The sequence below is a fragment of the Rhinoderma darwinii genome, chromosome 9 (assembly GCF_050947455.1).
Source record: "Rhinoderma darwinii isolate aRhiDar2 chromosome 9, aRhiDar2.hap1, whole genome shotgun sequence".
Lineage (NCBI taxonomy): Eukaryota > Metazoa > Chordata > Amphibia > Anura > Rhinodermatidae > Rhinoderma > Rhinoderma darwinii.
The window spans coordinates 96,128,435-96,155,537 of record NC_134695.1 but is presented as its reverse complement, the minus strand read 5'-3'; the positions used below and the strand labels follow the sequence as shown (position 1 = coordinate 96,155,537).

General features: G+C 41.0%; 1 long non-coding RNA gene across 1 annotated transcript in view; it reads right to left on the bottom strand.

The window, feature by feature from the left end:
- LOC142660518 (uncharacterized) overlaps nt 1-22,638 on the bottom strand; it is a 93,701-nt gene extending 71,063 nt beyond the window's left edge. The window contains exon 1 of the long non-coding RNA XR_012850501.1: nt 22,554-22,638. This is a non-coding gene — a long non-coding RNA (uncharacterized LOC142660518). The remainder of the gene's footprint in view (nt 1-22,553) is intronic.
- Nucleotides 22,639-27,103: the final 4,465 nt, after the last annotated feature.

Here is a 27,103-nt window from a genome sequence, read left to right as displayed (position 1 = left end):
AAGTAAGACGCTGGGTGAGAAGGAGACAACTGTTGGTGCAATAGTAAGAAAATGGAAGACATACAAAACGACTGTCAATCGACATCGATCTGGGGCTCCATGCAAAATCTCACCTCGTGGGGTATCCTTGATCCTGAGGAAGGTGAGAGCTCAGCCGAAAACTACACAGGGGAAACTTGTTAATGATCTCAAGGCAGCTGGGACCACAGTCACCAAGAAAACCATTGGTAACACATTACACCGTAATGGATTAAAATCCTGCAGTGCCCGCAAGGTCCCCCTGCTCAAGAAGGCACATGTACAGGCCCGTCTGAAGTTTGCAAATGAACATCTGGATGATTCTGAGAGTGATTGGGAGGAGGTGCTGTGGTCAGATGAGACTAAAATTGAGCTCTTTGACATTAACTCAACTCGCCGTGTTTGGAGGAAGAGAAATGCTGCCTATGACCCAAAGAACACCGTCCCCACTGTCAAGCATGGAGGTGGGAACATTATGTTTTGGGGGTGTTTCTCTGCTAAGGGCACAGGACTACTTCACCGCATCAATGGGAGAATGGATGGAGCCATGTACCGTAAAATCCTGAGTGACAAACTCCTTCCCTCCACCAGGACATTAAAAATGGCTAGTGACTGGGTCTTCCAGCACGACAATGACCCGAAACATACAGCCAAGGCAACAAAGGAGTAGCTCAAAAAGAAGCACATTAAGGTCATGGAGTGGCCTAGCCAGTCTCCAGACCTTAAACCCATCAAAAACTTATGGAGGGAGCTGAAGATCTGAGTTGCCAAGCGACAGCCTCGAAATCTTAATGATTTACAGATGATCTGCAAAGAGGAGTGGGCCAAAATTCCATCTAACATATGTGCAAGCCTCATCATCAACTACAAAAAACGTCTGACTACTGTGCTTGCACACAAGGGTTTTGCCACCAAGTATTAAGTCTTGTTTGCCAAAGGGATCAAATACTTATTTCTCTGTGCACAATGCAAATAAATATATATAATTTTGACAATGTGATTTTTTTTTTTATTTTTTTTTATATAATCTATCTCTCACTGGTAAAATTAACCTAGCCTAAAAATTCCACACTGTTGATGTCTTTGACAGTGGGCAAACTTACAAAATCAGCAAGGGATCAAATACTTATTTCTTTCACTGTATATATACATAAAGTATAATTTAATTATCTATTAATTGGGTCAGTGCATATGTGGGCATGGGTATAGGGTACCCCAATGGGGCACGCCAACGATTTTGCTATGTGTGATTTTTAAGTGTTTTAATCTAGTTTTGTCTGGAAGTGTTATAATATCGAGATATAATAAAGTTAATTGTATCTTCCTATCGAAGTGTGCGCTCTGTTTATCACCTACATACATTTTTTTAAAATAACAGATGGCATATGTCAATATGCAGTGGCAAAAGTAGAAAATACTGGACCCCATAGCAAACTTTGCCCCCCTTAAATCAATTATTGAGTCAGAATAACGACTGCACCAAGTGCCCAAAAATACTGCAATAGGGAATGGAGAGCTCAAATAATACCACCATGCAGTACCCCAAAAGAGTTACAGAAAGAAGAAAAGATAATCTTAGTGTATATATATATATATATATATATATATACACAGCACACAAGAAAATGGAGACAGCACACTGCAAACACTAATGCCACCTAAGCCACTAAATATAAATAAATATGCATTACTGCTAAATCTACTTACAATAGGGAGGTTCTTAGCGCACATTTTGATCAAATTGTGTGAGCCCACCTGCCACGACAAGGCGACCTGCACATACACCCAGAACTGGGACTAAACCTAAATATTCTTGGGGATGGTAGGAACCAGCATTAAACTAATTAAAATCACCCAGGTCAGAATATATATATTTATGATTTGGGATTGAAATGTTGCTAAGTATGTAATATGTGTAAATCTACATTGGCTTCATTGAGTTGATGACGTTTTTTTTTACTTTAGACTTTAGCTACTATTTAACATAAAGTCAATAATGATATTTTAACCACCAATCGCTTTACATCTACTCGTGTGATCTTAAAAGTGATTCCAAATCCGTGAAATCCTGGTTCCATTGACTAGCTCTGCCCTTTATATACCTGAATATTTCCGACATACACCGACAAGAGCCCGAGAATTAACAGGATTTGCATAAGGCTTTTTAAACATATTGATGGAGAGCGTCTCTCTATGCCATGTCATGGGCCGCCCTGCCCGCGAAGCCTGGCGTGCATCTGACATTGCATTCGGTCTTGTCATAATAATTAATTTATGGCAGGAAAGCTTGGGGAAATAAATTAATAAATGTTAGTTTAAACAGGATCCCTAGAGCCAGTGGGGGGTGGGGAGAACATTTAAAAGTTCAACAGAGCAAAGGATGGAATTAACGAAAGCGAGATTTACAAAGATGATTAATGCCGGAGCAACCTGTATATGTGGAGCAGAAGAGAGACCAAGATATGGAAAACATTTCGGAAGATCTAGGTTCAATATGGGGTTAAATTTAACGCAATGACAAGTTATAGTCAGGACTGGCATTACATTGGATGGTGCCCTGTGTGGTACGGTATGCTGGCACCCCTCCATACAGTTCACAAATACCGTATGGTGCCTAATTATATTCTCCATCCAGTATGGTGCCCAAATAACAGAGCCATGCTTTGGCCAACTGCCATTTTCCTTATTCACTTGTATTAAAGGGGTTTTCGGCTTTCCAGAAATTATCTGCCACTGACATGTTCATCCAAAGTCGGTTCACTTACTCATTTAAAGTCTTTTCCAAAATTGCTCCGTTTGGCACCACCGTCCCCTGGTCACGTGACTCTGCCCCCGCAATCCTCCTGATCAGCGACGATTGGTATTACAATCATGTGACGCTTTGCCATGATCCCACATGTCGATCGGATGATTCTTCACTGATCAGGTGACATATCTTCCAGCCTTCGCCGACTCCCTTATGAGACGTCACATAACATGTGACTTTTCTTTCTCAGTAAGGAACGCCCCAACAATGAAACGGGCGGAGAATGGGGAGGTGGGTTAGTCAGCAAGAGAAAAAACCCAATTATGGGTTATGGCATTTGTAGTTTTCAGGTAAAGCACTGCGTGAGGGACCGCCTAAAATCAGGAGATGGCGTGAGAAAGTACTGAAGCGTAATCCGAACAGAATTTCTAACAAAAAAAATGAAACACTCAGGAGGAATTGTCAGGTAAGATTATTATGATTATAATATTTTTTGTTTCGTTTTTTGGGGGGTGAATAACTCATGTAACGACAATGATATACAGTGCTGTCACCGTCATAATATAACATAGTATACAGTGCCGTCACCGTCATAATATAACATACTATACAGTGCCGTCACCGTCATAATATAACATACTATACAGTGCCGTCACCATCATACTCTGCTAATATATTATACTATACAGTGCTGTCACCGTCATAATATAACATACTATACAGTGCCGTCACCGTCATAATATAACATACTATACAGTGCCGTCACCGTCATAATATAACATACTATACAGTGCCATCACCGTCATAATATAACATACTATACAGTGCCATCACCGTCATAATATAACATACTATACAGTGCCATCACCGTCATAATATAACATACTATACAGTGCCGTCACCGTCATAATATAACATACTATACAGTGCCGTCACCGTCATAATATAACATACTATACAGTGCCATCACCGTCATAATATAACATACTATACAGTGCCATCACCGTCATAATATAACATACTATACAGTGCCGTCACCGTCATAATATAACATACTATACAGTGCCGTCACCGTCATAATATAACATACTATACAGTGCCGTCACCATCATACTCTGCTAATATATTATACTATACAGTGCCGTCACCGTCATAATATAACATACTATACAGTGCCGTCACCGTCATAATATAACATACTATACAGTGCCGTCACCATCATACTCTGCTAATATATTATACTATACAGTGCCGTCACCGTCATAATATAACATAGTATACAGTGCCGTCACCGTCATAATATAACATACTATACATTGCCGTCACCGTCATAATATAACATACAATACAGTGCCGTCACCGTCATAATATAACATACAATACAGTGCCGTCACCGTCATAATATAACATACTATACAGTGCCGTCACCGTCATAATATAACATACAATACAGTGCCGTCACCGTCATAATATAACATACTATACAGTGCCGTCACCGTCATAATATAACATACTATACAGTGCCGTCACCGTCATAATATAACATACTATACAGTGCCGTCACCGTCATAATATAACATACTATACAGTGCCGTCACCATCATACTCTGCTAATATATTATACTATACAGTGCCGTCACCGTCATAATATAACATACTATACAGTGCCGTCACCGTCATAATATAACATACTATACAGTGCCGTCACCGTCATAATATAACATACTATACAGTGCCGTCACCGTCATAATATAACATACTATACAGTGGCGTCACCGTCATAATATAACATACTATACAGTGCCGTCACCGTCATAATATAACAAACTATACAGTGCCGTCACCGTCATAATATAACATAGTATACAGTGCCGTCACCGTCATAATATAACATACTATACAGTGCCGTCACCGTCATAATATAACATACTATACAGTGTCGTCACCGTCATAATATAACATACTATACAGTGCCGTCACCGTCATAATATAACATACTATACAGTGCCGTCACCATCATAATATAACATACTATACAGTGCCGTCACCATCATACTCTGCTAATATAACATACTATACAGTGGCGTCACCGTCATAATATAACATACTATACAGTGGCGTCACCGTCATAATATAACATACTATACAGTGCCGTCACCGTCATAATATAACATACTATACAGTGCCGTCACCATCATACTCTGCTAATATATTATACTATACAGTGCTGTCACCGTCATAATATAACATAGTATACAGTGCCGTCACCGTCATAATATAACATACTATACAGTGCCGTCACCATCATACTCTGCTAATATAACATAGTATACAGTGCCGTCACCGTCATAATATAACATACTATACAGTGCCGTCACCGTCATAATATAACATACTATACAGTGGCGTCACCGTCATAATATAACATACTATACAGTGCCGTCACCATCATACTCTGCTAATATAACATACTATACAGTGGCGTCACCGTCATAATATAACATACTATACAGTGGCGTCACCGTCATAATATAACATACTATACAGTGCCGTCACCGTCATAATATAACATACTATACAGTGCCGTCACCATCATACTCTGCTAATATAATATACTATACAGTGCCGTCACCGTCATAATATAACATACTATACAGTGCTGTCACCGTCATAATATAACATACTATACAGTGCCGTCACCATCATAATATAACATACTATACAGTGCCGTCACCGTCATAATATAACATACTATACAGTGCCTTCACCGTCATAATATAACATAGTATACAGTGCCGTCACCGTCATAATATAACATACTATACAGTGCCGTCACCGTCATAATATAACATACTATACAGTGCCGTCACCGTCATAATATAACATACTATACAGTGCCGTCACCATAATAATATAACATACTATACAGTGCCGTCACCGTCATAATATAACATACTATACAGTGCCTTCACCGTCATAATATAACATAGTATACAGTGCCGTCACCGTCATAATATAACATACTATACAGTGCCGTCACCGTCATAATATAACATACTATACAGTACCGTCACCGTCATAATATAACATAGTATACAGTGCCGTCACCGTCATAATATAACATACTATACAGTGCCGTCACGTCATAATATAACATACTATACAGTGCCGTCACCTTCATAATATAACATACTATACAGTGCCGTCACCGTCATAATATAACATACTATACAGTGCCGTCACCATCATAATATAACATAGTATACAGTGCCGTCACCATCATAATATAACATACTATACAGTGCCGTCACCATCAAAATATAACATACTATACAGTGCCGTCACCGTCATAATATAACATACTATACAGTGTCGTCACCATCATAATATAACATAGTATACAGTGCCGTCACCATCATAATATAACATACTATACAGTGCCATCACCATCAAAATATAACATACTATACAGTGCCGTCACCGTCATAATATAACATACTATACAGTGTCGTCACCATCATAATATAACATAGTATACAGTGCAGTCACCATCATAATATAACATACTATACAGTGCCGTCACCGTCATAATATAACATACTATACAGTGCCGTCACCGTCATAATATAACATACTATACAGTGCCGTCACCGTCATAATATAACATACTATACAGTGCCGTCACCATCATACTCTGCTAATATAACATACTATACAGTGCCGTCACCGTCATAATATAACATACTATACAGTGCCGTCACCGTCATAATATAACATACTATACAGTGCCGTCACCGTCATAATATAACATACTATACAGTGCCGTCACCATCATAATATAACATACTATACAGTGCCGTCACCATCATAATATAACATACTATACAGTGCCTTCACCGTCATAATATAACATACTATACAGTGCCGTCACCATCATAATATAACATAGTATACAGTGCCGTCACCGTCATAATATAACATACTATACAGTGCCGTCACCGTCATAATATAACATACTATACAGTGCCGTCACCATCATACTCTGCTAATATAACATACTATACAGTGCCGTCACCGTCATAATATAACATACTATACAGTGCCGTCACCGTCATAATATAACATACTATACAGTGCCGTCACCATAATAATATAACATACTATACAGTGACGTCACCGTCATAATATAACATACTATACAGTGCCGTCACCGTCAAAATATAACATACTATACAGTGCCGTCACCGTCATAATATAACATACTATACAGTGTCGTCACCATCATAATATAACATAGTATACAGTGCCTTCACCGTCATAATATAACATAGTATACAGTGCCGTCACCGTCATAATATAACATACTATACAGTGCCGTCACCGTCATAATATAACATACTATACAGTGCCGTCACCGTCATAATATAACATACAATACAGTGCCGTCACCATCATAATATAACATACTATACAGTGCCGTCACCGTCATAATATAACATACTATACAGTGCCGTCACCGTCATAATATAACATACTATACAGTGCCGTCACCGTCATAATATAACATACTATACAGTGCCGTCACCATCATACTCTGCTAATATATTATACTATACAGTGCCGTCACCGTCATAATATAACATACTATACAGTGCCGTCACCGTCATAATATAACATACTATACAGTGCCGTCACCGTCATAATATAACATACTATACAGTGCCGTCACCGTCATAATATAACATACTATACAGTGGCGTCACCGTCATAATATAACATACTATACAGTGCCGTCACCGTCATAATATAACAAACTATACAGTGCCGTCACCGTCATAATATAACATAGTATACAGTGCCGTCACCGTCATAATATAACATACTATACAGTGCCGTCACCGTCATAATATAACATACTATACAGTGTCGTCACCGTCATAATATAACATACTATACAGTGCCGTCACCGTCATAATATAACATACTATACAGTGCCGTCACCATCATACTCTGCTAATATAACATACTATACAGTGGCGTCACCGTCATAATATAACATACTATACAGTGGCGTCACCGTCATAATATAACATACTATACAGTGCCGTCACCGTCATAATATAACATACTATACAGTGCCGTCACCATCATACTCTGCTAATATATTATACTATACAGTGCTGTCGCCGTCATAATATAACATAGTATACAGTGCCGTCACCGTCATAATATAACATACTATACAGTGCCGTCACCATCATACTCTGCTAATATAACATAGTATACAGTGCCGTCACCGTCATAATATAACATACTATACAGTGCCGTCACCGTCATAATATAACATACTATACAGTGCCGTCACCGTCATAATATAACATACTATACAGTGGCGTCACCGTCATAATATAACATACTATACAGTGCCGTCACCATCATACTCTGCTAATATAACATACTATACAGTGGCGTCACCGTCATAATATAACATACTATACAGTGCCGTCACCGTCATAATATAACATACTATACAGTGCCGTCACCGTCATAATATAACATACTATACAGTGCCGTCACCATCATACTCTGCTAATATAATATACTATACAGTGCCGTCACCGTCATAATATAACATACTATACAGTGCCGTCACCGTCATAATATAACATACTATACAGTGCCGTCACCATCATAATATAACATACTATACAGTGCCGTCACCGTCATAATATAACATACTATACAGTGCCTTCACCGTCATAATATAACATAGTATACAGTGCCGTCACCGTCATAATATAACATACTATACAGTGCCGTCACCGTCATAATATAACATACTATACAGTGCCGTCACCGTCATAATATAACATACTATACAGTGCCGTCACCATAATAATATAACATACTATACAGTGCCGTCACCGTCATAATATAACATACTATACAGTGCCTTCACCGTCATAATATAACATAGTATACAGTGCCGTCACCGTCATAATATAACATACTATACAGTGCCGTCACCGTCATAATATAACATACTATACAGTACCGTCACCGTCATAATATAACATAGTATACAGTGCCGTCACCGTCATAATATAACATACTATACAGTGCCGTCACGTCATAATATAACATACTATACAGTGCCGTCACCATCATAATATAACATACTATACAGTGCCGTCACCGTCATAATATAACATACTATACAGTGCCGTCACCATCATAATATAACATAGTATACAGTGCCGTCACCATCATAATATAACATACTATACAGTGCCGTCACCATCAAAATATAACATACTATACAGTGCCGTCACCGTCATAATATAACATACTATACAGTGTCGTCACCATCATAATATAACATAGTATACAGTGCCGTCACCATCATAATATAACATACTATACAGTGCCATCACCATCAAAACATACAATACAGTGCCGTCACCGTCATAATATAACATACTATACAGTGTCGTCACCATCATAATATAACATAGTATACAGTGCCGTCACCATCATAATATAACATACTATACAGTGCCGTCACCGTCATAATATAACATACTATACAGTGCCGTCACCGTCATAATATAACATACTATACAGTGCCGTCACCATCATACTCTGCTAATATAACATACTATACAGTGCCGTCACCGTCATAATATAACATACTATACAGTGCCGTCACCGTCATAATATAACATACTATACAGTGTCGTCACCATCATAATATAACATAGTATACAGTGCCATCACCATCAAAATATAACATACTATACAGTGCCGTCACCATCATACTCTGCTAATATAACATACTATACAGTGGCGTCACCATCAAAATATAACATACTATACAGTGCCGTCACCGTCATAATATAACATACTATACAGTGCCGTCACCATCATACTCTGCTAATATAACATACTATACAGTGCCATCACCGTCATAATATAACATAGTATACAGTGCCGTCACCGTCATAATATAACATACTATACAGTGCCGTCACCGTCATAATATAACATAGTATACAGTGCCGTCACCGTCATAACATAACATACTATACAGTGCCTTCACCGTCATAATACAACATACTATACAGTGCCGTCACCGTCATAATACAACATACTATACAGTGCCGTCACCATCATACTCTGCTAATATAACATACTATACAGTGCCTTCACCGTCATAATATAACATACTATACAGTGCCGTCACCATCATAATATAACATAATATACAGTGCCGTCACCATCATACTCTGCTAATATAACATACTATACAGTGCCTTCACCGTCATAATATAACATACTATACAGTGCCGTCACCATCATACTCTGCTAATATAACATACTATACAGTGCCTTCACCGTCATAATATAACATAGTATACAGTGCCGTCACCGTCATAATATAACATACTATACAGTGCCGTCACCGTCATAATATAACATAGTATACAGTGCCGTCACCGTCATAATATAACATACTATACAGTGCCTTCACCGTCATAATACAACATACTATACAGTGCCGTCACCATCATAATATAACATAGTATACAGTGCCGTCACCATCATACTCTGCTAATATAACATACTATACAGTGCCTTCACCGTCATAATATAACATACTATACAGTGCCTTCACCGTCATAATATAACATACTATACAGTGCCGTCACCATCATAATATAACATACTATACAGTGCCGTCACCATCATAATATAACATACTATACAGTGCCTTCACCGTCATAATATAACATACTATACAGTGCCGTCACCATCATAATATAACATAGTATACAGTGCCGTCACCGTCATAATATAACATACTATACAGTGCCGTCACCGTCATAATATAACATACTATACAGTGCCGTCACCATCATACTCTGCTAATACAACATACTATACAGTGCCGTCACCGTCATAATATAACATACTATACAGTGCCGTCACCGTCATAATATAACATACTATACAGTGCCGTCACCGTCATAATATAACATACTATACAGTGCCGTCACCGTCATAATATAACATACTATACAGTGCCGTCACCGTCAAAATATAACATACTATACAGTGCCGTCACCGTCATAATATAACATACTATACAGTGTCGTCACCATCATAATATAACATAGTATACAGTGCCATCACCATCAAAATATAACATACTATACAGTGCCGTCACCATCATACTCTGCTAATATAACATACTATACAGTGGCGTCACCATCAAAATATAACATACTATACAGTGCCGTCACCGTCATAATATAACATACTATACAGTGCCGTCACCATCATACTCTGCTAATATAACATACTATACAGTGCCTTCACCGTCATAATATAACATAGTATACAGTGCCGTCACCGTCATAATATAACATACTATACAGTGCCGTCACCGTCATAATATAACATAGTATACAGTGCCGTCACCGTCATAATATAACATACTATACAGTGCCTTCACCGTCATAATACAACATACTATACAGTGCCGTCACCATCATACTCTGCTAATATAACATACTATACAGTGCCGTCACCATCATACTCTGCTAATATAACATACTATACAGTGCCTTCACCGTCATAATATAACATACTATACAGTGCCTTCACCGTCATAATATAACATACTATACAGTGCCGTCACCATCATAATATAACATACTATACAGTGCCGTCACCGTCATAATATAACATACTATACAGTACCGTCATAATATAACATACTATACAGTGCCGTCACCATCATAATATAACATAGTATACAGTGCCGTCACCGTCATAATATAACATACTGTACAGTGCCGTCACCATCATAATATAACATACTATACAGTGCCGTCACCTCATACTCTGCTAATATAACATACTATACAGTGCCTTCACCGTCATAATATAACATACTATACAGTGCCATCACCGTCATAATATAACATACTGTACAGTGCCGTCACCATCATACTCTGCTAATATAACATACTATACAGTGCCTTCACCGTCATAATATAACATACTATACAGTGCCGTCACCGTCATAATATAACATACTATACAGTGCCATCACCGTCATAATATAACATACTGTACAGTGCCGTCACCATCATACTCTGCTAATATAACATACTATACAGTGCCAGCACCGTCATAATATAACATACTGTACAGTGCCGTCACCATCATAATATAACATACTATACAGTGCCGTCACCCACATATACTGCAAATATAACATAATATACAGTGCCGTCACCGTCATACACTGCATATATTACATACTATACAGTGCCGTCACCGTCATAATATAACATACTATACAGTGCCGTCACCGTCATAATATAACATACTATACAGTGCCCTTACCATCATAATATAACATACTATATAGTGCCGTCACCCTCATATACTGCAAATATAACATAATATACAGTGCCGTCACCGTCATACACTGCATATATAACATACTATACAGTGCCGTCACCGTCATACACTGTAAATATAACATACTATACAGTGCCGTCACCGTCATACACTGTAAATATAACATACTATACAGTGTCGTCACCATCATAATATAACATAGTATACAGTGCCATCACCATGAAAATATAACATACTATACAGTGCCGTCACCATCATACTCTGCTAATATAACATACTATACAGTGGCGTCACCATCAAAATATAACATACTATACAGTGCCGTCACCGTCATAATATAACATACTATACAGTGCCGTCACCATCATACTCTGCTAATATAACATACTATACAGTGCCTTCACCGTCATAATATAACATAGTATACAGTGCCGTCACCGTCATAATATAACATACTATACAGTGCCGTCACCGTCATAATATAACATAGTATACAGTGCCGTCACCGTCATAATATAACATACTATACAGTGCCTTCACCGTCATAATACAACATACTATACAGTGCCATCACCGTCATAATATAACATACTATACAGTGCTGTCACCGTCATAATATAACATAGTATACAGTGCCGTCACCATCATACTCTGCTAATATAACATACTATACAGTGCCTTCACCGTCATAATATAACATACTATACAGTGCTGTCACCGTCATAATATAACATACTATACAGTGCCGTCACCATCATAATATAACATAGTATACAGTGCCGTCACCATCATACTCTGCTAATATAACATACTATACAGTGCCTTCACCGTCATAATATAACATACTATACAGTGCCTTCACCGTCATAATATAACATACTATACAGTGCCGTCACCATCATAATATAACATACTATACAGTGCCGTCACCATCATAATATAACATACTATACAGTGCCTTCACCGTCATAATATAACATACTATACAGTGCCGTCACCATCATAATATAACATAGTATACAGTGCCGTCACCGTCATAATATAACATACTGTACAGTGCCGTCACCATCATAATATAACATACTATACAGTGCCGTCACCTCATACTCTGCTAATATAACATACTATACAGTGCCTTCACCGTCATAATATAACATACTATACAGTGCCATCACCGTCATAATATAACATACTGTCCAGTGACGTCACCATCATACTCTGTTAATATAACATACTATACAGTGCCTTCACCGTCATAATATAACATACTATACAGTGCCGTCACCGTCATAATATAACATACTATACAGTGCCATCACCGTCATAATATAACATACTATACAGTGCCGTCACCATCATACTCTGCTAATATAACATACTATACAGTGCCATCACCGTCATAATATAACATACTGTACAGTGCCGTCACCATCATACTCTGCTAATATAACATACTATACAGTGCCATCACCGTCATAATATAACATACTGTACAGTGCCGTCACCATCATAATATAACATACTATACAGTGCCGTCACCCTCATATACTGCAAATATAACATAATATACAGTGCCGTCACCATCATACACTGCATATATTACATACTATACAGTGCCGTCACCGTCATAATATAACATACTATACAGTGCCGTCACCGTCATAATATAACATACTATACAGTGCCGTCACCATCATAATATAACATACTATACAGTGCCGTCACCCTCATATACTGCAAATATAACATAATATACAGTGCAGTCACCGTCATACACTGCATATATAACATACTATACAGTGCCGTCGCCGTCATACACTGTAAATATAACATACTATACAGTGCCGTCACCGTCATACACTGTAAATATAACATACTATACAGTGCCGTCACCGTCATACACTGTAAATATAACATACTATACAGTGCCGTCACCGTCATACACTGCAAAATTGATGATGGGTCGTGCACATGTTTTGTATAGATGGAGTTGGCATCCTAAGAATCATCTCCTCAGGGGGCCTCAAGGAACCCCAGTCCTACACTCCCTCGGGTCTTCTGGTGGGCCAGTTCAATCCTACCGATGATTTTCAAGCTACAAAACGTCTCCAGACACCAAATCATGTGTAAAGTCACCAGTTACTTATCTGGTATCTTCAGTTAATGTGAATCCATCTGCATCGAATAGCCATTATCTCTCCATACATCACCTCAAGCATTTTAATGAACAAGTGAAATCATTGCCATTATTTTAATAATTGTTCCCTGTGCTCCTCCATAAAATTCTTACAGCCGGCCCATAAAATTACCAATTGCTGCAGCTTCTTCTAGTCTTCGCAGCCTCTGTTTTATGTGGGACTCAATACTGACCACATAGTAATAACCTAAAATCAATTATAATTGTGTTTTCTTTTCCCTGATACATCCCAAGACGCGTATTCTCTGGATATTACTGATTGTAATGATCTAAATTGGCCGATAGACAGGACTCGGTGGCCCCAATGAAAACTGGTGCAAAAAGTGGGGATGTTTTCCCTGGCAACCAATCAAATCCCTCTGAATAAATAAAAGCTGCACACCGATTGGCTGCTTAAGGCATCATCTCCAGTTGTCCCGGCAGTTTTTACATGAGGTCTTTCAGTACATTCTTGTCTATAGGGAATAACCTTCTTTTAGCCCCCTCCATAAATAAATGTGGACACCACTTTTTGTGGGAATATGATACATTTAACGGTTATTCCCGTCTTATAAAATGATGGCATATTGCTAGACTATATCCCAAAGGAGAATTCACAGGCCAACAAGGCTTCTGACCACCCTGATTTTTTTTCCCCTATGTGTGGAGTTGTTATTTGGTCGCTGTATGTTGGTGTTACTTGAGCACTGTATGGTGGTATTTTTTATTTTATTTTTTTTGCTGCACTTTTCCTTGGATCCTGCTATATATGGTGGCATTACTGCATAGCAATGATATTTCGGTAACTGTATAGAAGTGTTTTATATGGCAGCATATTGTATGGTATAGTTATTTGTACAATGCATGACCGTACACCATATGGGGGGGTGGCACATAGGGCATCATAAAATGTAAGGCCAGTCCTGCTAAGACCATGGAGAGGTAACACATAACTTGACCTGCTACCAGGTTCAGCCTTTGAGGTGAGCAACTTGTGCCATCGAACAGGGCGCATCACTCCAGCAGGTGGAAGAGAGTGCTGCGCTGGCTCCTTGAGGCTCGGATGCTCCTTCTCTGCTCAGTGAGAAAGGTAAAAAAAACAGAAAGCGCACAATAGTGCATGACACTGTGATAGTACACGTGTGAACAAGGTGTTAAATAGTGCTCACCTGGTGCAGTTATGCTGGGAGCATAACATCCAGTGTAGTAGATTCCAGATAGGTAGCCTCCACGATGTATTAGTTGCAGGATCCAATTGCAGCATAGAACCCGATTTGAGAACTTGGAAAGCAAAGTCTCAATAATGAATGGAGGAATGAAAGCAAAAAAGCAAAAAACGGGCGTTTCCCATGCGCTACTGATCAGTATGGTTACCCATACACGTAAAACCAAATTCCTCAAAGGTACTTATCACTTTAGCAGCCATAGCGGCTGCTAGCAGCGCCACCAGGCATGAGGGCGCCATGTCGCCTGCTGGGACGGGCTTCCCCATGCCTGGTGGCGCCGTTCGCAGCCGCTATGTCTACTACAGTGATAGCTACACTACCTTTAATAGTATCTGCATCCTTAAGATGCAGATACCATTGAATCCTATACAGAGCAGGGAGGTATCTCCCTGCTCTGCCAAAGGCTACAGGCTGGCGTGATGACGCCACTGAATCACGCCGGCCTACGTAAGGATCCTGTCGGTGTTGTGGAGCAGCTCCGTCCATCACAGGAACGGGGCCTAGGTGAGTACAATTTTTGTGTTTTATTTGTTTGTGGGGCACTGTCTACAAAAGGGAGGTGGGGCTACTGTTTACAAGGGGGAGGTGGGGGGCTGTATGACACTATCTACAAGGAGGAGGTGGGGGCACTCTCTACAAGGGTAGGAGAGGGGCTATATGACACTATCTACAAAAGGGAGATGGGGGCACTGTCTACAAGGGGGAGGAGGGAGCTGTATGGCAGAATCTACAAGGGGGCTGTATATCACAATCTACAGGGGGCTGTATGGCACAATCTACAGGGAGGCACTACCTACAAGAGTTGCTGTGTGTGGCACGGAGGGGAGGGGAGACATTATACTGTGGGGGGGCACTAAGGGGACATTATACTGTGTAGGGTCACTACATGGGGCAGTATACTGTGTGGGGGCACTAAAGAAGTGTCTTATACTGTGTGGGGGCACAATAAAGTGCATTATACTGTGGTGGGCATTACTTTTTTCATGGGGCATTTTTTTATGATAGGTGTTGGGTGCCGAAAGAAAACTTTGCACGGGGCGCCAACTATCCTAAGGCTGCCCTGCCTACTACCTATAAGGCTATGTTCACACAGGGCGGATACACTGCATAGCAGTACATACCGTATCCATCCTGGTTGCCATCGGGAATTCTTGCCGAAAATACCACACCAAATTGTGGTGCCGTTTTTCGGCCGGAGTGTCCGCTACAGAAACTGCACATAAAAAAAAAAAAAAAGTTTTGTACTTATGTAGCCATGGTGACGCGTCCTCCTAGGATAACGTTTAATCCCATCTGACCGCTGCAGCCTGTGATTGGTTGCAGCGGTCACATGGGATGAAACGTCATCCCAGGAGGCCGGATTGGATGAAGTTTTTTGTGGTTGAATCGCTGCTTTTCCGTCGCAAAAAAATGAATTTAATGGGGAAAACCTGTAACAAATAAGCAGCGATTACGCAAATATAATTGACATGTTGCGGATTAAAAAAAACATCATTGCAGGTCAATTTCGGAGCGTTTTTTCCGCTCAGCATTTACGCAGCGCGTGGATCAGTTTTGTTCAAATCTCATCCGCTCTGCTGCTACTGTATTTCCGCATTAAAATATTTTGCAGAAAATGCGCAGTATTTACGCTGTGTGAACTTAGTCTTCAAAATGTAAAACAAATACATAAAAAACAATAATATTCAATGTCACATTTTACGTTAATAACAAACCAAAGCAAATGACATCATCACAGTGCGCCAGCGTGCTGACATCTCGCCCTGGCAGAACATAAACTTGGTTCTTTTACTGCCAGCGACAAATTAGTAAACGGACTGTAGAAGCCGGTGCAGCGCACATTATTTTAATGTGTATAAAACATTACACAAATACAGCAAACATTACCGCAGGCACTGGCGTGTGAAATGGAATGTAATACCCTCGCCCACTTTCCTGGGCATTGTGTGCTTGCCTCAATATATTGCAAGTTAAGCATATTGTGTGTACGCACCAGAAGCTGCAAGGCACTTCGTCAGTAAATAAGAAATGTTATTATGTTCACAAATCACCTTTTCCATAACATTACACTGTGTACCCATTTTCCAAGGTATGAGCAATTCTTCCGGATATCTATGCACTGGCAGATCCTAATATTGAGTAATTCTGTTGTTGGACGGGATTTCCGCATACACTACCGCAACTTTCCATCATAATTAAGACTTATCACACATGAAGGGCAAAAGGGTACGCGCCACCTTGGGCAGATGAACTTATACCGCAGCAAAACTGCTTCTGTCTGTTTGCTAATGTCTTCAATTACAATGTTAAAAGACTCGGAAGGAAAGAAATCTGTAAAATGTTTATTACATAAAGTTCGGATCTGTATTTTAAGGTCTGTCTATCAATCTCAAGCTGAATGGTAGCTGAAAATCAATGGCAACAGATAAAAAAAAATTAACATAGTATAGAGAATGTCTCACATGATAGATAGATAGATGATAGATAGATAGATAGATAGATAGATAGATAGATAGATAGATAGATAGATAGATAGATAGATAGATAGATAGATAGATAGATAGATAGATAGATAGATAGATAGATAGATAGATAGATAGATAGATAGATAGATAGATGGATATGAGATAGATGATAGATAGATGGATATGAGATAGATGATAGATAGATAGATAGATAGATAGATAGATAGATAGATAGATAGATAGATAGATAGATAGATAGATAGATAGATAGATAGATAGATAGATAGATAGATATGAGATAGATAGATAGATAGATAGATGGATATGAGATAGATGATAGATAGATGGATATGAGATAGATGATAGATAGATAGATAGATAGATAGATAGATAGATAGATAGATAGATAGATAGATAGATAGATAGATAGATAGATAGATAGATAGATAGATAGATATGAGATAGATAGATATGAGCAGGGCCGCCATCAGGAATTTCAGGGCCCCCTACATCTACATTTTCTGGGCCCCCCTACCGTGGCACCGCCTGTTAACGGTACTCCGTCCAGTACTATATCATGGTACCCAGGGCCGCCAACAGGGGGGGTATTATGGATACTGATGTGAGAGGCCCGGCCAAACCTAATTGAAAAGGGGGCCCGGCAAACTGCCGCGACTTGCCTTTGGTAGAAAAAAAACAGGCCCCTGCAATGGGGCCCGTTTTTTTCACCAAAAGAATGTCATGAGCTGCGGGCCCCCCTTTCAATTAGGTTTGGCCGGGCCTCTCACATCAGTACCCCTAATACCCCCTTGATGGCGGCCCTGGGTAGCATGGGGGCCGTCAAACACCGCCGCCCGTGCGACCGATCACGCGCACCCGCAAACTCCCGCGCATGCGCACCGGCGACCGCCTGGAACCGCGCACCGAATTTTGAGGCAGATTTTGACCTGCCCACACTATCTTGCCGCGTTTTTTGCCTGCGGCGATTGAGGACAGCAGACAGAAAACGCAGCGAAAAATGCATTTTCTGCCTCCCATTGATTTCGATGGGAGGTCAGAGGCAGAACCGCGGCAAGAAAGGACGTGCTGCTTTTTCTTTTTTCCGCGACTGGCTCCCATTGATTTCAGATTAAATCAATGGGGGGCGGTTTTGGAAGTTGTTTGGTGCTGATTCTGACGCAGTGTCCAAGTCAATATCAAGGCCCAAAAACTCTGGGAACTGGGCCTTATTGTTAGGGCTTATTCAGACGAACGTGTAATACATCCGTGCAACGTGTGTGATTTTCACGCGCCTCGCACGGACCTATGTTACTCTATGGGGCCGTGCAGACTGTCAGTGATTTTCACGCAGCGTGTGTCCGTGTGTCCGCTGCGTAAAACTCACGACATGTCCGATATTTGTGCATTGTTCGCGCATCACGCACCCATTGAAGTCAATGGGTGCGTGAAAATCACGCCCAGCACTTCCGCAGCCGTATAAACTATGAATGAAAACAGAAAAGCACCACGTGCTACAAACATACAAACAGAGTGTCATAATGATGGCGGCTGCGCGAAAATCACGCAGCCACGCATCATACGCTGCTGCCACACGGAGCTGTTATGGACCTTTTGCAAGCGCAAAACGCCACGTTTTTGCGCGCGCAAAAAGCACACGCTTGTGTAAATCCGGCCTTAGGGTAGGAACACACTAGGCGTGAACGCTGCGGATTTTATGCAACACATTTTATTGTGTAAAATCCGCAGCGTATCACAGTCGCAGCAGAGTGGGTGAGGTTTGAACAAATCTCATCCACACGCTGCAAAAATAATGGACCTGCCGTGTGACTGCAGTCGCATGTCAATGTATTCTGTGGAATCGCTGCTCCTCTGTTGCAGAAATGCTGCGGTTCTGCCGCAAAAATCACAAATGAGAAAAAAAAAAAAAGGCACTTTTTTAAATTTATAAAAAAGTTTAGACTTGCCCCGGCCGTAGTCCTGGTGACGCGATCCTCTATTCTTAGCGTAGCCCCGCCTCCCGTCATGACGTTTCATCCCATGTGACTGCTGCAGCGGTCACATGGTCTACAGCGTCATCCCAGGAGGCGGGGCTACGTTCAGAAGAGAGAGATGCGTCACTTAAACTACGGCCGGGGCAAGTCTAAACTTTTTTTTCCCTGCAGGATTCCCGCAGCGGACACGCCTCACCAAACCTGCGCCACTATTTGGTGCGGTTTTGCTGGCAGAATTCCCTGCGGCTCCCGGGATAAGCTGTGTAGTTTTACTCAGCATATCCGCCTAGTGTGTCCCTTATGATGTCGCTCCTGGAGCTGCTGCCGCTCTCTAAATAGGCAGTTGGTCCAGTAGAATTTGGAATTATTTTTTTTTGTGAACCAGCTTAAAAAAATACAAAACTTTTGTGTTAGGGCCTGTTCACATCACCGTTCGCTTCCGCTCCGGGGTTCCTTCTGAGGTTTCTGTCGGGTGAACCCCGCAACGGAAAGTGAAAGTGATAGCACAGCTTCCGTTTCCATCACCATTAGCGCAGTCGACTGCGCTATTAATTCCGTCCGAAAACCAGCCGGAATGGTGACGAACGGAAACCATTAGCGATGTTTCCGTCACCATTGAGATCAATGGTGACTGAAACGGAAGCTGTGCTGTCACTTTCACTTTCCGTTGCGGGGTTCACCCGACAGAAACCTCAGACGGAACCCCGGAGCGGTGGTTCGTCACCATTCCGGCTGGTTTTCGGACGGAATTAATAGCGCAGTCGACTGCGCTAATGGTGATGGAAACGGAAGCTGTGCTATCACTTTCACTTTCCGTTGCGGGGTTCACCCGACAGAAACCTCAGACGGAACCCCGGAGCGGAAGCGAACAGTGATGTGAACAGGCCCTAACACAAAAGTTTTGTATTTTTTTAAGCTGGTTCACAAAAAAAAATTATTCCAAATTCTACTGGACCAACTGCCTATTTAGAGAGCGGCAGCAGCTCCAGGAGCGACATCATAAGGGACACACTAGGCGGATATGCTGAGTAAAACTACACAGCTTATCCCGGGAGCCGCAGGGAATTCTGCCAGCAAAACCGCACCAAATAGTGGCGCAGGTTTCGTGAGGCGTGTCCGCTGCGGGAATCCTGCAGGGAAAAAAAAGTTTAGACTTGCCCCGGCCGTAGTCCTGGTGACGCATCTCTCTCTTCTGAACGTAGCCCCGCCTCCTGGGATGACACTGTAGACCATGTGACCGCTGCAGCAGTCACATGGTATGAAACGTCATGACAGGAGGCCGGGCTGCGCTAAGAATAGAGGATCGCGTCACCAGGACTACGGCCGGGGCAAGTCTAAACTTTATCAATTTAAAAAAGTACCTTTTTTTTCTTCTCTTGTGTGATTTTTGCGGCAGAACCGCAGCATTTCTGCAACAGAGGAGCAGCGATTCCACAGAATAAATTGACACGCTGCGGCTTAAAAAGCCAAAGCCGCACTGCAGGTCCATTTTTTTTTGCAGCGTGTGGATGAGATTTGTTAAAACCTCACCCACTCTGCTGCGACTGTAATACGCTGCGGATTTTCCACAATAAAATGTGTTGCATAAAATCCGCAGTGTTCATGCCTAGTGTGTTCCTACCCTAAGGCCGGATTTACACAAGCGTGTGCTTTTTGCACGCGCAAAAAACGTTTGCTTTTTGCGCATGCAAAAGGTTCATAACAGCTCTGTGTGTCAGCAGTGTATGATGTGTGGCTGCGTGATTTTCGCGCAGCCGCCATCATTATGACACTCTGTTTGTATGTTTGTAGCACGTGGTGCTTTTCTGTTTTCATACATAGTTTATACGGCTGCGGAAGCGCTGGGCGTGATTTTCACGCACCCATTGACTTCAATGGGTGCGTGATGCGCGAACAATGCACAAATATCGGACATGTCGTGAGTTTTACGCAGCGGACACACGGACACACGCTGCGTGAAAATCACTGACATTCTGCATGGCCCCATAGAGTAACACAGGTCCGTGCGAGGCGCGTGAAAATCACGCGCGTTGCACGGACGTATTACACGTTCGTCTGAATAAGCCCTAAGAATAAGGCCCAGTTCACAGAGTTTTTGGGCCTTGATATTGACTCGGACACTGCGTCAGAATCAGCACCAAACAACTTCCAAAACCGCCTCCCATTGATTTAATCTGAAATCAATGGGAGCCAGTCGCGGAAAAAAGAAAAAGAAAAGCAGCACGTCCTTTCTTGCCGCGGTTCCGCCTCTAACCTGCCATCTAAATCAATGGGAGGCAGAAAATGCATTTTTCGCTGCGTTTTTTGTCTGCTGTCCTCAATCGCCGCGAGCAAAAAACGCAGCAAAAAAACGCGGCAAGATAGTGTGGGCAGGTCAAAATCTGCCTCAAAATCTGCCTCAAAATTCTTTAAGGAATTTTGAGGCAGATTTTTTTTTGCCTGCAAAATACTGTGTGAACAGGGCCATACATAAACAACACTTTGAGATAATTTACTCACTGTCAGAAGAGCTGCTCCCACTCCAGTCCTCTTCCGGCGATGTCTTCCAGGGGAGGTCTTCGGTCCAGACGTCCAGTCCTTCACCTCCAGCCAGGCTCCAGGTAAGTTTTGTCCATGTGGGTCCGCGGCTGCGCGCGCTTCGTTCGCGGGTGCGCGGGCGGCCGGTCGCGGGTGCGCGCGCGGTCGATCGCGGGTGCGCGCGCGGGCGGTCTCCAGTGCGGGCGTTCGTGGATGCGCGCTCGCGAGTGCGCACGCGCGGGAGTTTCATTGTGCGCGCGATCGGGTGCGCGCGCGCGGGCGGACGGTTTGACGGCCCCCCATGACGAGGGGAGGGGGCCCGCAGCAGCAGCAGCAGCTCACGACATTCTTTTGGTGAAAAAAACGGGCCCCATTGCAGGGGCCCGTTTTTTCCTACCAAAAGAATGTCGAGGCAGTTGCCGGGCCCCCCTTTCAATTAGGTTTGGCCGGGCCCCTCACACCACTACCCCTAATACCCCCCTGATGGCGGCCCTGGATATGAGATAGATAGATATGAGATAGATAGATAGATAGATAGATAGATAGATAGATAGATAGATAGATAGATAGATAGATAGATAGATAGATAGATAGATAGATAGATAGATAGATAGATAGATTCTGTATGACTGTCTCCTCTGTACATGATCCTAGGCACATAATAAAAACACGGTGTAATTCGTTTTTAACCATGAAGTCTTTATTCTGAGATTCTGTCATCCATTTATTAAATGATTCACAAGAAGAGCCGTCGTCTCAATTACATTTTGTAAATTTGCATCTTCCTTTTAATCAAAAACATAATTAATTACAATGAAAGTTTATTTATTTGTAATGTAACATCCCCAAATATAACTGATCTGTCTATTTGGAAATTATTATGGCATTTGTAGATCAGGGTGCAGCGATGATTATCTATGGAGATCAAAGAATGGGATATTTAGCATAGGATATTGAGCTGCATATACAAGGATGTAGTGTCCACAGACGGATCTCTATTTCTACTAAGCTGAATTTCTGCAGAACAGAGAACAAACTATTTGATATGCATTGCTCTTTAATAATATCTTAACAGGCCAAATAGAATTACTGCACCGGACTTTTTTTTCTAGAAATAGCAAAGCAGTGCCTCTCTTGTCCATAGGTTGTATCTGGTATTGCAGCTCAGCCTCATCCTTGAAGATATGAGAGATTAGATAGATAGATAGATAGATAGATAGATAGATAGATAGATAGATAGATAGATAGATAGATAGATAGATAGATAGACAGACAGACAGACAGACAGACAGACAGACAGACAGACAGACAGACAGACAGACAGACAGATAGATAGATAGATAGATAGATAGATAGATAGATAGATGATAATGTGTCATTAAAGTTTTGTTTTTTTGTTAAACAATTAGTGTATAGGTGATTAAACATTGTTCTAATTTTTTTAATTTTTTCACGAGTCAGGACATATTATAAATTAGATTCTAATTTATAACATTTCCCAGCGCTGGTCACTAGATGGAGCAATTCCCAAAATTGCAGCATTGCATGTGGTAAAGCAACCACATTGCTTTATGCTGCAAAATTTGAGAAAACTCACTCGCTCTAGTGAGCTCTCAGAACCTTAGCTCTGCTGCATCTGACAAATTCAGCTCGACTACATCTGCAAATAGAAAGATTCCTATCCAAAATGGTTTTTAGTACTTGATCAGAAGAAAAAACTTTATTAATGACTTGGTAGAGAACCAAACTAGAGTTCATTGTACGGAACCGGATGACCAATTAATTACTGTAGACATTGAACCTCCCATTGTTTATAGATTTCAAAGGCGTTCTTCCAGTTGAAAGACCAGGATTAATTTTCTTGCTCAACAAACCCTTCCAGATGGCCTCAATTCAAAGTACTTCAGAGATGGAGGATCATATTTGTGACCTCTTTCATGTGGCTGTTGTTTTTGGGGCAGCCTAATCCTCCAAAAATATTTCCACTTTCATACTTTTCCAAATAAGAAAAACCACTGCAGCTGGTTGCAACCTCAGACTTTTAATTAAACCTCTGATGATGGGATTTGATCTCAGAAGACATGTGTTTCGTGTATGAGGAGGAGTGTGACAGGGACGCAGTCAGCGAAATGTGCATTTGGTACGCAAGAGTAAGTTATTGATGTGGTGTGAGGGAGCCGAGCCTACAGAGCTCGCCAGGTTAGGGTCTGGAAAGGATTGTGAAGACTCTTAATGTGACCATCAATCTGACTCCTCGGCTGGATGTACATTCCTTATGAAGAGGGGGGGGAGGATATCCACCATTCATATTATGTCAATGACCCCAATGGTTTTTAAAGTATTAGTACAGAGGGCAAAGGAAATCCGAAAAAATAAGCAAATGAATATGAGCTAAATACTAAAAGACGTATTAACATAGTCCGGTTGAAAAAAAACATATGTCCATCAAGTTCAACCAACGGATGGCAGAAAGGGATATGTGTAAACTTTAGAACTATTTTTTACCCCTATTGATCCACAGGATGATAAAAAAACCAAAAACAATCTGCCCTAAAAAGGAAAAATAACCCTCCCGATCACCAAGTGGCGATCACACTGGATCAACATTCTAACAAGAATTCTACACATTTACACAAGCACTGATATTATTTTGTTCTAAGAAATTGTCTAAGTCCAAAGTTGAGAGAATCGGTTCTCAACAAGTTGAATTCGGTCCAAATTTCCCAAAAGTTTCTGATTTGGCAGAATCCCAAACTTTTGGGGTTCGCGGCACACAAATCTGCAAAATGGCAGCCGCCATTTTCCAGATTCGAAAAAGGAAGAGGGAATAAGAGGAGATAAAAAAAAATTGCAAAACTCATCTGGTCTCCTGTTGTGAAGCGTCCCTTGTGGCCTCCCGAGATAAGATCGTTATGTCCCATGTAACCATTGCAGCTAATCAAAGGTCACATGGAACAAAACTACGTCATCTAAATAGGCCGGCAGGGACGATGGAAGACCAAGGGAGGTAGTATGGTATTTTTTTATATTTTGGGGTGTTATCGCAAGTGACCCGATTGTCCTGTTTGACACTCTGATGTCTTCTAGGACCGTATATAACTTGGAGAGACTCATAGAAGACATCAGAGAGGCAGACACGGCAATCGGGGGGGAACTTCGAATCAAATTGGATAGTTGATTCAATCGAATCGACCCCGAAACAAATTTCTGTAAATTCGCTCATCTATATCTAAGCCTTTTTTTAAGCCATCTACTGTTACTGCTACTTTCTTGGACATCTAGCAGATCTATAGCTATATGGATGCACACTGGGTAGGTTTAACCAAGACGGGGGAGCCTAAGTATGGTTTTATTTGTAGGGTCAGACTTCATTGAGTCTTGGGATAGAATATGATGTCAGAACATAATAATACATCTCAAAAGTGCCAATAAATCTAACACTGTGTCATGGAACAATGTGGCCCCAATGGACTGGCCACAACCATGAGAAAGGAAATCAGTGGGTGTATTGTCATACTACCTGCTGCCACCAGGGGCAGAAATTTCCTAGGTAGCAAAGATCTAAAAGACATTGCTTACTTCAAGAACCTGTCCACAAAAGAATGGAGAATGAACACATGTAGGTGGACAAGTAAAAAGACAGTATCTTAGGAGTGGTAGGAAGCAAGTGCCAGAACTTAGACAACATGTAAAGTAGTGGAAACACAAAGTTAAGATTAAACCAGGAGGTCAAGTGTAAAGCACAGAAAATGAATTATTGATGCCTGAACTTTAATGTCCGACACAATCTGGAAAAATACTTTTTTTCCTTGGAGATGGCCAATCTTGGTAAATCCCTGTGGACACAATGTCACAGTGTTGTGCCATGATTGTCTTTCTTGGTAACCTGATGGGACCATGACTGTTATTCCGTGATGTTCTAAGGACCAGAGGCGGGGGACCCATTGGGCATGGTCTTGGAAGCATTTTCAGATAGCCTCCCGAATCTCAGAAAACACCTTTAAATCACAAGTAACCAGACTGAAACATTTCCTTAATTTGGATACATCAGGAATGGACCATGTTTAGTGGAGTGGACAATTATGGCTAGAAGTTTGTCAGAAGTGACGATAAGCAACAAGATGGAGACAATATCAAAAACCATTAATACATCAAGGAGAAGCCTAAAGATCCAAATTGGCCCGCTATTTATAAGTTTGTCAAGAGGTCAAATTACCCTGATGGTCACTAAATACAGGCTGTGGTGAAAATAATGGTCAGTATGACATAAGTAATATACATGAGGTACTAGTGGCCTATCAACCATAAGTGGTCCCTGCTGTGACTACATTGTCTACAACAACCTGGGATCTTTTATATTTTATAAGTGTTTCTTGTATTTAAAAAGCTCCAGAAGAAAGAACCATTCCACACAAGAAGAAGTAATCTGGAAAAAAGAGGTGGAATACAGAACAGAATATGTAAACCATCTCACCCGCTATTATTGGCCTTTGGCGACTACTAAGTAAATCAGCCTATAATACAAATCCACA